The 15,303-nt window shown below is 36.9% G+C and overlaps 1 long non-coding RNA gene across 3 annotated transcripts in view; it reads left to right on the top strand.

Annotated features, from left to right (window-relative positions):
- The first annotated feature begins 3,339 nt into the window (after positions 1-3,339).
- LOC115272161 overlaps positions 3,340-15,303 on the top strand; it is a 24,077-nt gene continuing 12,113 nt past the window's right edge. For 2 of the 3 annotated variants that reach the window (XR_003900314.1, XR_003900303.1), the window contains exons 1-2: positions 3,340-3,426; positions 7,569-7,643. This is a non-coding gene — a long non-coding RNA (uncharacterized LOC115272161). The remainder of the gene's footprint in view (positions 3,427-7,568; positions 7,644-15,303) is intronic. The other variant, XR_003900292.1, reaches the window with a different exon arrangement.

The raw sequence follows: 15,303 nt of genomic DNA, 5'->3' as shown, positions 1-15,303 counted from the left end.
GAGGGACTATTCCCCATCCAGTAGACTGGTGCACATAGCTGGTGGTATTCATTTTTCCACTTTTCCTGGCATGTGCAGGCTCAACTACACTAGTTGGTGAGCCCAAATTTGCAAGGTCTGGTAAATAGATGTTCAATGTATCAGAGGAAGAGAGTGAATTTGTTCTGCTCAGAGTCTGGCTTGGTGCTCACTGATTGTTATCATTTCTTCTAAATTCTGCTGAACTTGCTTGGCCTGTGAGACTGGATTTCGCATTCTTCCATCATTAAGCAATTGTGCTATCCTGTAAGCAGAAAACGTATTACTTTTAATCTCTTAGAAACAATAGTGGTCAAAGCCAACATCTGGTACTTAAGTCTGAGTCCTCAATAAACATTTATAAAAGGCAAGTGTAGCAAGTGCAACACAGTGGGAGTAGAAAAACTTCCACTATGAGTGGAATCCCAGTTTGGTTGCTTAGTAATTATGTCAGTAGGGCAGATGAGTGAATCTCTTTCAACCTCTCTTTAATCATCCACAAAATGGATTGTTCTGAAATTAAATATTAAATACAGACATAAGGCTTGAAATGCCTTATGAATAAGGTAAGGCATTATTTATTGGAGATCTATGGCTCTTTGGTATTAAGTAAAACTTTTCTTTTCCCTGAATCTTACACAAACCTTTGTTATAACAATCTGTAGATCAAAGTGAAGATTCCATTCTTCTGGACTTGTAATTGGAGACATTTCTACAGGTTGGGGATGAGTGTGATTTTATCTACTTTTTCAAGGGTATATACTTAGAAGCTCACTAGAGAAGTGGTTTTCTTGTCAATTCTAGTCAGCTGAAAATGAACCATGTATTTCTTTTCTAAATGGTATATTATTTCATCAGATTCATTTTTATACATTTCACGTAGAATATGAACATTTAAGTGAAAGAACATTTCAGAAAAAAAAGGGACAGGATAGTAATTACAACTAAACTTTCCTTGTGCTGACAGCAACCAGCTCATTTATTAAGTCAATGTAGTCAAGTAACGCAGCAACATCACACTTGATTGAAATCTTGGCCAAGTCTGACAGATGTTCTCTACTCATTGTCAATCTCAAGTATGTTTTAATGAGCTTCAAGTGGCTGGAGCTCCCCTCTGCAGATGTCACTGTTGCAGAGATTGTGAACAGATTCTTCAGGGCAATGGGTTTTGTATTTAATAAGTGGTGCGTGGTAGGTAACGGGTAGAAATCATTGCTGAAAATGCACTTGCAACTCTGGAAACAGCCATTCTCTGTCTGTAGTTGAGCCTTCTTCAAATCAGTTAAATTCAGAATAGCACCCCAAAGCTAGTCCTAGTCTATGTGTATAGCATCTCTAATCTTAAAAGTTGATAGAAGTATTTTGAAACCTTAATCTCTTGGGAGATCTAAGATTCCTACTTTAGGAGACTCATTAAAGCCATAGAAACATTTTAAAATTGCTTTGGTATATATGTATCATTGTTCCTTAATGAAATTGCAGTGTCTCCATGTGTGTGTGTGTGTGAGAGAGAGAGAGAGAGAGAGAGAGAGAGAGAGAGAGAGAGAGAGTTAGTTTACAAAGTAATTCCTATTACTTGTTTGTATTTCAGATAGGTTCAGTATAAGGTTTTAGATGCCTTTTTAAAAAAGAGTTTTCAGAGAAATAGTTTGGTATTTCTACTGGTTTATAGATCTGTTCTTTTCACTTTAGAAATTATTGCATGTGTAGAGGAAAACCATGAGGATAATATTTTCTTTGGTCAATCTCTATCTCAAAGAAAATGGTTTATATATTTTATATACAATGCCATAAAAATAAATATTGTGTAGTTGCTGTGGTGTATTAGTTTTTTTCTCCACACCTGGATAAATCTACTTCCTGTTACTAGTCTATCTTTCCAGTTCAAATGTAATAGTCTCTTTCTTTCTTTCCTTTTTCTTTTTTATACATCAAATATAAGCCTTTTAATGAACTGAAGTGTCTTTAATAGTGGTTGGAGTTGAACAACAATTCCCGAGAATTTTCTTTGGTCTTATGATGCAGAAATTAAGAGCAAAAAAATCTTGAGAAAGGTGTAAACATCGGTATATGTCAGAGGAGATGTGTTGAAGTCCTAATTTCATTTACCCAACACATTGTCTAAAATAAATGAAACTTGCAAATATTAAAGGAGTGCTTTGTCAGACTTTGATATTTACAACTTTTCATGCTTCATGCTTGATTTAAAACCCAAAGCCTGTCAGAAAGCCAGATGGCAAGCAAGGGCATGTCTGATACATAACTATTTAGCCATGGCAAGGCAGAACAGGATTTCCTTGCTTCTGAGTAAGTGTGAGGTGGAGGAGAACACTGCTGTCCCAAATGTGTACAGGAGTGCGATGATGGTGAGGGTTCCTGTGAAAAGATGGTTTCTTTAAAAATACTTCTTTTTTATTATCTGTTAGGTTTCTACAGCTCTGTGCCCTGCAAGTTTCTAGAGTCTGGCTGCTGCGTACAGCAGTTTGTGCCAGAGAGAAAATGAGTAGGGAGAGAAATCTCGGGGCTGAAATGCGGGGTGTGACAGACACAGTGGAATCTGAAAGAGCTGCTTGTTGGTTAGAAATTAGTCACTGGTTGGCCTGGGGGTGGGGGGGGTGAGTAGTAACTTTAGACTACTCATTCTCACGTTCCTTTGGGTAGCCTCACCCTTCTCTCAGGCTTGGCGTGCCCTCTGGGGAGTTGTTGATGGCACTGCCAGCAGTCCACAACGTTTAAATGGAACACCAAGTGAGAAAAGAATTTTCTGCAGCTTGGAAAGGCAATCAATAAGATGGGTATGGAGTCTGGGAGGGGATTTTTCGTCTTTCCCAAAGAGAAGGGCAGGAAGGGGTGAGGTGGCTCATTGTAGGCTGATTACTGAGTGCAGAGATGGTGGGATGATTGAAGGTGTGCAAATAGACCACAGCATCTATTAATCTAGCATATTTGTGTGTGCTCATTCGAACATAAAGCCGAAAGGTGGCTTAGATCCACTGTAATATTTAAAGTTATTGTTTACCAAAGCAGCATTCCAGTGTCCCTGGCATTCTTATAAATTACGGGAAGAATACATGGACTGAAAAATTAAACCTCTGAAAAAGTGCAGCTTTGAAGCTGTAAAAAGCCACTAACTGCTTCAGCTGATTACATAGCAGACTCTTTAGACAGCCAATCTCTCGGCAGGCATCCCTGCCGCATGCTTTCCTATTTATTTTTGCTGAAACTCTACCATGGATTTTAAGCTAAAAGAAAAAAATAAACATGCAAGCATGTGTTTAAGAAGAATCTGGAACCTCTCTGGTACGCTACGTGAGCTGAAGAACGCTGAGGTGGTGGTTTACGGTACGCAACCGGCTGTAACCGCTTCAGCTGGAGAGCACTTTATCTTCTTCTTTAAGGAAGTAATTGGTAAGTATATTTTCTGGCTGTAACCAATAGCTTTTATATTCAATGTAATATTTCTCTTGTGTTTAGAAATATTACATTGAATATAAAAGCTATTGGTCACAGGGAGCAGACGTCTTTTCCACATACCACTCTCCTTGACTAAATAATACCAAATTCTGTAGTACTACCAATGTGACAAACGCCTCTATCAGTAATGGGCTCTTCAATCTTTAAGGACCAAGGAAGAAAAGAAATTTCTTTCCTGAATGTCCAATGAAACCATGACTTACATATAAAAATAATGTCATGGATGTGATATAAACCAGAAAGTATGATTTTAGATATTTTTCTAGAAGTAGGAATGAGTTTTCATGTGTGTGTGCTTATTCATATATATATGTGTGTGTGTGTGTGTGTGTGTGTGTGTGTGTGTGTATATATATACACATGCATATTGATTCTCACTGAACCACACATCCCTGGTCTTCTCCATGACTGACATGAATTGAATTTCCTCATTACATCTGTGATTATATCTGTATGCCATCTCTGTCTCTCTCTCTCTCTCTCTCTCTCTCACACACACACACACACAAACATATTTGTATGCACTTATATATGTATTTATACTGATTTCTAGTCTCTTATCACTTGGTCTTCACATGACTAAGGGTAAAGATTTCCAAAGTAGCTGATTTTTAAAAATGTTTCCTTATTTCTTTGAAGGAGGGAGGGAGGGAGGGAGAGAGAGAGAGAGAGAGAGAGAGACAGAGAGAGAGAGAGAGAGAGAGACAGAGAGAGAGAGAGACAGAGAGAGAGAGACTGTAGGTGGGAAAAGGGCAGAAAGAGAGGAAGACGGAATCCCAAGCAGGCTCAGCACTTTTGGTGTAGAGCCCAATGTGGGGCTTGAGCTCATAAACTGTGAGATCCTGACCTGAGGCGAAATCAAGAGTCCGATGCTTAACCGACTGAGCCACCTAGGTGCCCCCAAAGTAGCTGATTCTTATCAGCAATATGAGCTCTGAGCTGAGCTTTTTTAACCTGTATGCAGATGTTTCCTGCTATCTAAACCTTGGTTGACATGTGTTTTCATTAAAGGGGCAATCTTTTTCTGAGTTGCACCACAATGTTCTATGGATTAGCAGTGACCTTGCTTGTAACATGACCAATGAAACTAGCTGATAAATTAGATACTAGTATTTTTATATAGATTCATAAAATTTATAATTCATAAAAACTGATAGTTTGTGGATGATAGGGAGTTAGAAAAAGTATATTATTTTCAAATGAGAAAATACTGCTAAGCCATGAAACTTTGTAAAATATAGCTAAGCCAGTAAGAGGCCAATTCAGACATCGCATAGGAGGAATGGAGTGGCCAAGAATCTAAATTTAAAATATAATGTAGCTAATCTTACATTATAAGTTTCATCAGGATACTGGTCATTATATAAATAAATGAGAAATAATTATATAAATGTTTTTCTTCAGATTTGATTTTAGAAATATATTCTGAAATACAAATATGTAATAGTGAGGTAGATTAGAATGGGGATATTTGCCCTTCATGTGATTAGATAGATTAAAGTTAGGGTAATAGTGCACTCTTTTAATTGGTTTTATACCAGCAACATTTAATCTCAATCTTTAGTCTTCATATACAAAATAATGTAAAACTTCAACAGATAGACTCAATTTTATACTTTGCTTTACATTTGAGGTTCGCAAATATTTTTTTAACATTTATTTATTTTTGAGAGACAGTGAGAGACAGATCATAAGCAGGGGAGGGGCAGAGAGAGAGAGGGACACACAGAATCAGAAACAGGCTTCCAGGCTCTGAGCTGTCAGAACAGAGCCTGACACGGGACTCAAACCCATGAACTGTGAGATCATGACTTGAGCCAAAGTTGGATGCTCAACCGAGCACCCAGGTGCCCCTCACCGTTTGCAAATAAATGGAGTCCTCATGAACTGCAAATTGCTTACAAGCAATGAGCTCGTCATCTTGAAAATTTCCCATGAACAGGATCTTTGTTTCTGGGTTCACAGTTTCATAGGCATGTTCAGTGCAGTCACTAGTGCCTGAAGAAGAAAAGACACTAAATAACCTCCATGACTGAAAGCAGGTCCCTCTAGAAGGGACTGCAGAGGAGAGAAGACAGCACTCTGAATTTACTTGGCATATGAATAGAAGAATTCGGGTTCCAAAAGAGACCACCTGCTACCCTTTATAGGTGCTAAGAAATACCAAAATTAAAAGTACAAGAAATATGATACTCTAAATAGGGAAGGGAAAAGAATGGTAATGAACTTTCAGAATAGACAAGTAGACTGCACTGGTTGCTATTAAAAATACATATCCACAGGCTGAGAAACATTCGCCCAAATTGCACAAGGATGCTATAGTGCTCTAGGGTAATGCTTTTAACTCCTAATGAGGCATTGTTAAAAATACTCCTTTTTTTTGTGCGTATGTCTATTGATCTGTGGGTTCACTATTCAGAACATGCACTGCTTTTGTGTGTGTGTGTGTGTGTGTTGGAGGGAAATTCATTTCTTTCATAGTGTTTCATTCCCTGGGGAAAGCCATAGAAGGAGAGTTGTTTGTTGTATGAAAGAGTATTTTATACAGTATTAAATCCAGGAGTTTATTATTTTGGGGACAGACTCACATTTCAGAGCAGGACCAGTGTGCACCTTAGTCCATTCTGTCCTTTTCCTGGCAGATATATCCTGTAGAGATTTCCAACTAGCAATTCCCTTAAGTCATAGTATCAGAAAGTATCTTATTCTCAGCAGAGAGGCATTTTTTTCCTGAAAACATGCTCTGAGCTATAAGATTCAGCTGTAAATCTTAACTCTCCTAGTGCTCAGGGATGGTACTAAGGGGGTTTGTTGATACTGCATAGAAGAACTAAGTAGAAAGTTGTACATTAAAATCGTTTTAAAAATTTACACTTTAGGAAGGCTTTTTATTTTGGACACATGCCTATTCATGGATCCAGGGACTAATACTGCATATGTCCCTCTATTCCAATGTAATAATCCTATAAGCATTATTTGGACCAGCAGAATAGAAAGAAAACAAGCAAATTAACTAATGTACTTTGAATCAGTGTCAATTTAGAATTCCTTGTGTAGACATAATCTGGCATGGATATACAGGTGACAGCAAACTTTATAACTACCACCCTCAACACAAATACTACACTTGCACATAGTGTCTTAAATTTCTGGAGGTCTTGTGTTTAATCCAAAGGCAATTGCTATTGACTAGAATATGAAGAAACAAAGCTTTATGCTTCTTCAAGCACTTAACTTAATCCACCTGGCCAGTGTGAAAGTGAAACAGAATGCTTTAAAAACAAATGGCAATTTCGATTTGGATAAACGTATTCCTTCTTTTACTCAAACCTGAGAGCTTTCTTAGTTGCAATATAACTGTTTGTGATAACTTGGATTGTCACCCCTGAGGATGAAACATACTTAACATATTAGTGTGCCTCAAATGAAGACTACATTCTTTCTTTTCTGCTCTGTAGAAAATGGAGTTCTAAGTCATCGGGCTAAATGAGTCCACATACCATGGGCTGATTCCTAATGTTACTCATGCTTTGACTCTTATCTAATGCTAGCGACCTGCATTGCACCTGAATATTTGTAGCCAATTTACATATACTGAAGTTAGAAATGAGAATTAAAGGCTTTTATAAGCACAGTTGAGAGAACATTCCATCTACAATGCTGAAAACCCTGGTTTATTATATGAAAATAAAGCAGCTGAAAAAGATTTTTTATATGTTCTAGGCTTCATGCTGCAGCCTGTCGTAAGAAAGGTGAGATGACAGACAGCAGATGGATTTATCTTTTTGCTTAGCTGCAAAACTACAAATCAGTTTCATATAAACAGATCTCTCAGCCAAATATAGCTTGACGGTAATTCTAGAAGATTCATCAAGTCAAGGAAAGTGATTATGTCTGATGACATGAAATAATGTAAAAGCAGGATATATCACATGATTTCAATATATTAGGCTTCATAATCCATTAAATACAATCTTTTCAATGAAAATGCTTTTCTGTGTATCAATGACTTTAGTATTCATTTACTCTTTAGGATGAGAAATAATTCTTATACCTTTTCATTTCTTTTTACCCAGAATAATCAGAAAGCATGATTAAAATAGTTTTCAAGTGACAATGTTTTTGAATTTTTAGAAACATCAGAGGTCATGGTAAGATTTTAAAAATATTTTTATTTTACTTTTAAGACTAACATTTGCACTTTGAAACTGCATACAGGATTTAGGTAATTAGATTTCTTATAAGAGAAAAAATAAGATGTGATGTGCATAAAGCATTTAATCAATTGTAGTTTAAAGCCTCTTTTACTCCTCTGTAATATTTGGAGGCAGACCCAAACCAATTCCAGAACAGTGATGGGGAGCGATTCTGTACATTACAGCAAGACTCTCAGGCTGCACTTAATTCTGGTATAATGACATCTGGCCAACATTCTAAGATGAAATTTTCAATAAATGCTGGCAACTAACACAATTCATTATGGTTTCTCCTGATAAAGGATGTGGGCAGAAATTGCTTTGGCTCTAAAAAAGCTTTCACTTCATTATGAGACTGGATCAATCACCATCAGCAGAAGACACTCATTGGGCTACTTCTTCTGCAGCTGTTATGCACTTTGTTAACAGGGCCTGTTGATGGCACTAAGAAATTGTTTCTATTAGGCAGGCATTATTGCCTGACTCCTCTAAGCTAAATTTGCTTTTAAGTGTATTTCTTTAGTAAAGAGATGGAACAATGAGTCTGAACTGAGATCAGTCTGAGATCACCTGCTCATCCTATAAAAGCAATCCCATTTCGATGGCATTATATTTGTATTTCTGCACAAAAGAAATGAAAATATATCTTCCCACTAAGCTGAGAAAGGGAAGTCAAGTTACTCAATGATCACTATGCATTTGAGACAAATGGAGAGGTTAATTTTCATAGCCAGCCCTTCTCTTTCTAACCTCTCTCCCCATAAGGAAAATCTGAATGCTGCTCTTGGTTGAGGTTGTAGTATAAACTAGAGCTTGAAACCATATATACCTGCTTCATCATTTCACATCATCTTTATTGGTTTTGTGTCTACATTGCTGGGACCACACAAGGAAAGAATTAGATAAAACTTGGAGTAAAGTTTTTCAGACATTAAAATGGATTTTCATACCCATCTCACCAAAGACAATCTAATGTATAAGCATTATTTTGCATTTTACACTTGTGGTAAACACTATATATTGTAGCAGCTTCCTTTGGACAAGCCATATTTAAATTTTTACTACCCTCCTCTCTCCTGAGTCCTCTAGGAAAAAAATTGCAGAATGTTATGATACCCAGAGTATCAATTAATCCCTTTAGTCAGACCCGTTTATTAGCAAAGAAAAATTCAAAAGGTCACCTACCATTTCGTAGATAGTTTATTCTGAATGTGCCTAACGAAAAGCGTATAAATTAGAATATACGACTATGTGCAAAGGTTCTCACATGTTAAAGAGGTGTGAATTATTGCAAATGAAAGAGATATTTGAGAATAAGCATGATGCAGTCATTGAGACTGACAACTAAAAAAATTCCAAAATAGAATTTCTGAACCACTTCAAATATCCAACATAGGATTTTGCTGTGCTATATCCCCAGCAGAGAAAGAGGGGTGACTTCACCACCACTTTTCAAGTTGCTTAGCGTTTCATAATTGCGAAGGCACCAAAGCATTATTGGACAGGCTTATCATTATTCAACCTTCTTTAAACTGCTTGGATCAATAGTAAATAATTGGCTAGAAAATATAGCTGGAAAACTTTTTGCAAGTGGATAATTCTCAACTCTCCTGTAATACCATATTAATGCTATATAGGAGTCTTGTCAGAAAATATATTTAGATAAATTGGTAGCGTTCATGAGCTTCTCTGTGGGCCCTAAATGGAATAGCATTTTAAGTGTTTGGTATAAATAAATGCCATTTTCACTGTCATCTCTATCAGTTCTTGAGAAACATTAATTGATGTGGTTAATGAAGCATTCTGAAGATTTGGTAAATAGTTAAAGAAGAAAAAAGTAGGTTCAGAGTTTACATGTTTGTACTAGTTAAGGCAATGTCTCCTGCCATCATAGATGAATCCTAAAACGTTTTCATGGCTCAAGAAGTTACAGGGATTTGCAGTTTGTTGAAGTGCTTTTCTTCATACAGTCATTCCAAGATTCAGGCAAATATACTGCTATCTTCAGCTTAAAGCTTTAAGGTTGTTCTGTGTGTTAACCACCAGCTGTTAGTAGGGAAAAGAATATGGATGGCTTGAATGGGCTGAAAAGGTGAAGTTTACTTCCATTCCTGCTCTTTTAGTTAGCACTCAGTCACATGGTCATAGCAATTATAAGAGAAGCTGGAAACTAGTCTCGATGTCTGTCCGGGAAGAAGAGGTGAACCGCCAGGTAGTCTAGGCAACAATATTGCCCTGTATTCATAGGGCCACAGGGAGAAAAACCACTTATATATTTAGATGCTATGTATATTGCCACAAAACCAGGCCATGAGATGGGGGTTTTAAGATTAAACTACTGAGAATGGGACAAGAAGGTGGAATTTTGTTTGAATTAAACAGTGATTAAACAATGATTGGCCACCAACCCACTCCTCCTTGCCTCATTCCCCATCTTTCCTCCTCCATGTTGCTCATCTTTGGAGAATTCTACATTCTGTCACAAGCTGTAAGTACTATCTAGCCTGATTTAGTCAATGTTTAGGTATTACCAGCAAAGGCATTAAAACTTTATTTATTTATATCTACATATTAATATAAGGATCCTATTAAAAATGAAATATAATGCAGAATCTCAGTTTGGAAACCATTCAAAATTGGGCCTGTTTTCCTGGAAGTAGCTGTAGGGACCAGCTCTCTCCCTTTCAGCAGGCCCTAATCGCATTTCTTACCCTAGGCCAGATCTGAAAGAATCTCTAAAAGACAGGGCTGGATCAGCTGTTCCACTTTAATATCACCAAAAGCCACAAGTTAAAGTCAATTTTTATGTGCTAAATCCAAACTTCAGCTGCCACTATGTCTCCAAGTTTTCCAGCCTATTTGGGTCATTCTGTTGTGTAATGTTTAAATGAAAATGATTCAATCCCTTATCCATCTCAACTTCATCTATGGAATACTAATCAACATTTCCAAAGAATCTCAGACAGAATCGACTTCTGATCACTTATCATTCCACTTTGTTGAATCTGATGAATTCTGCACTGATCTTTTTCATTTATAATCTTTTCCATTTCTGTCTGTTCTAAGTTGATCCAAGTGGGCAATATTGCTCCTATGCCACAATTTTCATGTTGAAATTTACAAAAGACAATTGCGTGAATAGACTTTTGCTGAAGATGAGGGATCATTTTGGAAGGAGGCTGCATGTCACAATGGAGAGATGATTTATTCTGGGCATTAACCATCCCTATCCTTAAATACAGGCACACCACCTCCAGGAAATTCTCACTGGCTGTTTCTTCTCCTCATGTCTGTCTCTCGCCATTTTGCTGGGTTTTCTCCCCTACTTCTCACATCCCCTCTGCTTTTCCAGATTCCTGTGACTGCTGTTGCCCCCCCCCCCGTTTTTTTTTATAGGGCAGCTAATGGAAACTCAATTTTTCCCTTTATTTTGCAGAGTTTTCTTTGTTTCATTTGAAGTCTATTCTAGTCATGCCAAAAAGATTATCTGTTCTTATATAAAATAGCCTCTTAAGGCTATTATTTGCTAAGTAACACATTTTTTTTTAACTTAAAGAATTTTTCCACCAGCTTTTAAAGTAGTGTTCTCCACCCCCTTCCCACCCCCTAAACTGAGGCTCCTACAAAAGGAAGCTTATATGTGTAGGTTCTTCTCTTTTGGCACTCATGGTTAAAGAAAGCTATCTTGGAATGAATGCCTGAGTGGGACCTGTATACAAAGAGAGAAATTAAAACAATAAAGTCCATGTCTGAATCTCAGTGGAGAGAGTAAATATGTGTGGGTATCATCTTCCACACTTTAATACCTCCTTTCTTTACTTTCATTGTGTATATATCTCTTGGGTTTAAAACATTTTTTGTGTTATTGTACCCTTTGAATGAATAGTGCACTGTGGTAAATAGAGGGGTAGGTTGCTCCTCAGATATGTCAAGCAGAAATCTTGCCCGGGATCTTTAAAAAGAAAATTCTTTCTGATATATAACACTTATGATTTTTATGATCTCACTACTCTCACATTTCTTACTCTATTATCGCTCTCTGGGCTCTCCATCTGATTTCCATAATGTATGTTCATAGTGCATATGTTTATTACAACAGATTGCTAAGTTAACTTATCATGGCTTTTCTGCACTTATATTTTCTACCGATTTAAAATTTTAAGAGACACCAAGGCAAATCTGACAGTTACCTAATAAAGCTGAAATTCTGTCTACAATTGGAGTACCCAGGGACCCCGACTGCCTTTGGCTCTATGAATGCATGCTGTATGCTAGTATTGCATTGATCAGAATGAGTCTGCCTGCAGTGAGCCCTGGGCATGCTCTGGGCTGTGAAACTTACGGGGAGTGAGGGACGGTGTAATCATTGTGAGAGCAGCTTAGGTGCAATCGATCGATGCTCATGACACCAACAATGAACCACTCTCTAGAGGGGCATATTGCAGTTGTGAAGTCAAGCAAGTATAAGTGTGATGGGGTGGAACTTCAATTTTTCTCCAAGTAAAGAAACTAGTCGAGAGGTCACAGCTGATGAATGATCAACTGCTCCATTCTTTGGGGTGTCTGCAAAGATCAGCTAGTATTTACGAAAACCTATTGATAATTCCACAAAAGGACTCTCTTAATTCTAAACATACACCTTCTCTTTGGCTATTAGAAAAAAATACTAATTTAAGAGAAAACTGCCTTGGTGCAGTCAAATATTGGGGAAAATCACACTAAAAAATCTCTCTTGAAAGTGAAATGCCAATGGTCCAATGAGTTTGGGGTAGAAGAGACCTTTAGAAGTTACACGGTATAACTTCTTCCATAGTGCTTGAAAGAGTGCTGATAGTCATTTCAGCCTACGGATAGGACATGCTAGTGATGAGGTGCTTACATTCTTGCAAGACCATTACAATTTCATTTATTTGGAAATTTTATGGGGCTAAAATTTGTCTTCCTCTTACTTAGAGTTGGATTCTTAGTTCTGACATTTGGAGCTATCATGCAGTTCATTCTAATGCTTCTTCTGAAATCTTTCAAACATTTGAATGTAGCTTTTAAGTTCCTGTTATGCCTTCACATTTATTCTAAAAACCCTAAAATGAGATAATATATAGAACCTTCATTATTTTTGTTGTTATCCTCTGGATAACTCCAGCATGTCAATATTTTAAAAATGTAGAGCCCGAGACAAAATACAGTATTCTGAATTTGTATGGAAAAATTTACAGTACAATGGCAGTATACTTCTTTTATTGATATTGCTATTTCTCTACAACTCAAGGTAATATAAGTTGTTTTAGCAGACACATTTCAGTATTATTTGGTACTGAGAATTAAAAAATACTATTTTATTAAGTCTCTCTCACTCTGAAATTGTATAATTGACTTGTTGAGCCATTAATCTTTATATTTATTTCCATCAAGTTGTATATTGTTAGTTACAATGCACTCTTCTAACTCAGAAGATTTTTTATTTATTGTCAATTATTGTCAATAAACAGACCCATCTTTTAAAGTTAGAATCACCTATACAGTTAATAAACATGCCTATCCATTTAGTAAAAATGTCTTATGTGAGTTAATCAGGTCACTGATAAAAATTGGAAAGGGCAGAGTGAAGTATCTGTGTCCTCTAGCACTCTATCTCAAGACTGGTATCAGTATATTAACTTATTGTTATTGTTTGTATATAGTTCATGAATTCTACTATAATTCCATGAATTCTACTATATATAATTAAGTCTCCAACTCTCCTAGAGAATCATGGAAAAATTGGTCGTATTTCTTCCTGAAATTCATCTACTCTGTAGCTATTCTTCTTTACAAATGTAAGAATTCTATTGCAAAGGAAATGAAATTGGCATGAGTTTTTTTTTTCTCTGTGGACTCAATGTAGCTACTAGTAATGAGTTTTATCTGAAAAATTCCCATAAAATATCCATTTAAAAGGTTTATTTCCAAATTTTCTAGAGATGGATAAAGGGAAGCATGGAGGGTGTCAGGGACTAGGACACTTAGCAAAAAGGGCCATGAGAATTGGAGCTACATAAAGGACTCAATTCTAATTTTCACTTGTGGGATAAGATTAACATCTATCACCTGGAGGCTCAGTCAATTGAGTGACTGACTCCAGCTCAGGTTATGATCTCATGGTTTGTGTGTTCGAGCCTCATGTTGTGCTTTGCACTGAGAACACAGAGCTTGCTTCAGGTTCTCTATCTCCTTCTCTGTCTGCCCCTGCCCCGCTCATGCTCTTTCTTTCAAAAATAAATTAACATTAATAAAAAGATTAACATCTATCTTGTATCTTGGCTCAAGTTGCTATAACAAATTGTTATAGACTGGGTGGCATGAACAGCAAACATTTATTATTCACAATTGTAGAGGCTGGGTAGTGTAAGTTCAAGGTAGATCTGGCATCTGGTGAGGGTCTCCTTTTCAGTTTGCAAATTGCTGTCTTCTTGTATCCTCATATGGTTGAGAACAGAGACAGAGCAAGCTCTTGGGTCTCTTCTCATAAGGGTACTAATCCCATTCATGAGGGCTCTACTCTCATAACCTAATTACTTCTGAAAGACTCCATCTCCTAATACTTTCACACTGGGGGCTAAGATCTCTGTATATGGATTTGGGGGGACACAAACACTCAGTCCATAACATCTTGTCTCAGTAAGATTGGTTCTGGAAGGAGGCATGACTCTGATAGATCCATTGCTGAGTTCTTCCTTTGAGGAACAGAGTATAACAAAAAACCAGAGCTGGCAGCAGGGAGATGGTGGCAAAGGTGGATACAGCATAGCATGCTATAATTTCCAAAGTCCACTTTCTTTTACTTTTGAAAATTGGGGAGATTTTTTTTACTATAGTCAATCTTTATGAGTCTTATCTCATTGTCTACATATTTGCCAATAGCCATTCCACAATCGCTCCTGGATGTTTCTCAAGCCCTTGCATACAGTTCATTTGTGCTTGAGATTTAACGGTAATTTAAAGTAACTTGGCTTTCTCTTACCATTTCTTTGTCTACTTTAGACTCTGTCCCCTAGTAACCGAGTCTGTTCTATCATTCATTTCCAATTTGAGGATCATTCCTTTTATTAAAGAAGTGGAAGCAAAATGGAAATTGAATAGCTTTGCTCTTTTTCTGCTTTTGATATATTATAGCATATATCTCATACTCTGAGGCTATACTTCCTCTTTTTCCAAACACTTAAATAAGCAAATGTTCATTGTGTGCTAACTATGTAGTAGATATGGAACAAAGAATTTTACTTACATTATTTTATTCAGTCTTTAAAAAGCAGTGTAGAAGTATTGCTATTCTCATTTTACAAAGGCAGAAACCATAAACAGGAGGTATTAAGTAAATTTGCAAGACCACACAGCTGAAGAAGCAACAAAGGTGGGGTTAGAATCAAGTCTGTCTGTCTTAAAATCTTGTTCTCATGTAGTACTCCATCGTGAATATTTACCACATCTTCTTGATCCATTCGTCAGGTGATGGACATTTAGGCTCCTTCCATGTTTTGGCTATTGTTGACATTGCTGCTATGAACATTGGGGTACATGTGCTCCTATGCATCAGCATTTCTGTCTCTCTTGGGTACTACATGGCAATGAGAGGGAA

Source organism: Suricata suricatta, chromosome 1 (genome assembly GCF_006229205.1).
Source record: "Suricata suricatta isolate VVHF042 chromosome 1, meerkat_22Aug2017_6uvM2_HiC, whole genome shotgun sequence".
Lineage (NCBI taxonomy): Eukaryota > Metazoa > Chordata > Mammalia > Carnivora > Herpestidae > Suricata > Suricata suricatta.
Note: the sequence above shows the minus strand (reverse complement) of the source record. Positions and strands in the feature narration are given on the sequence as shown.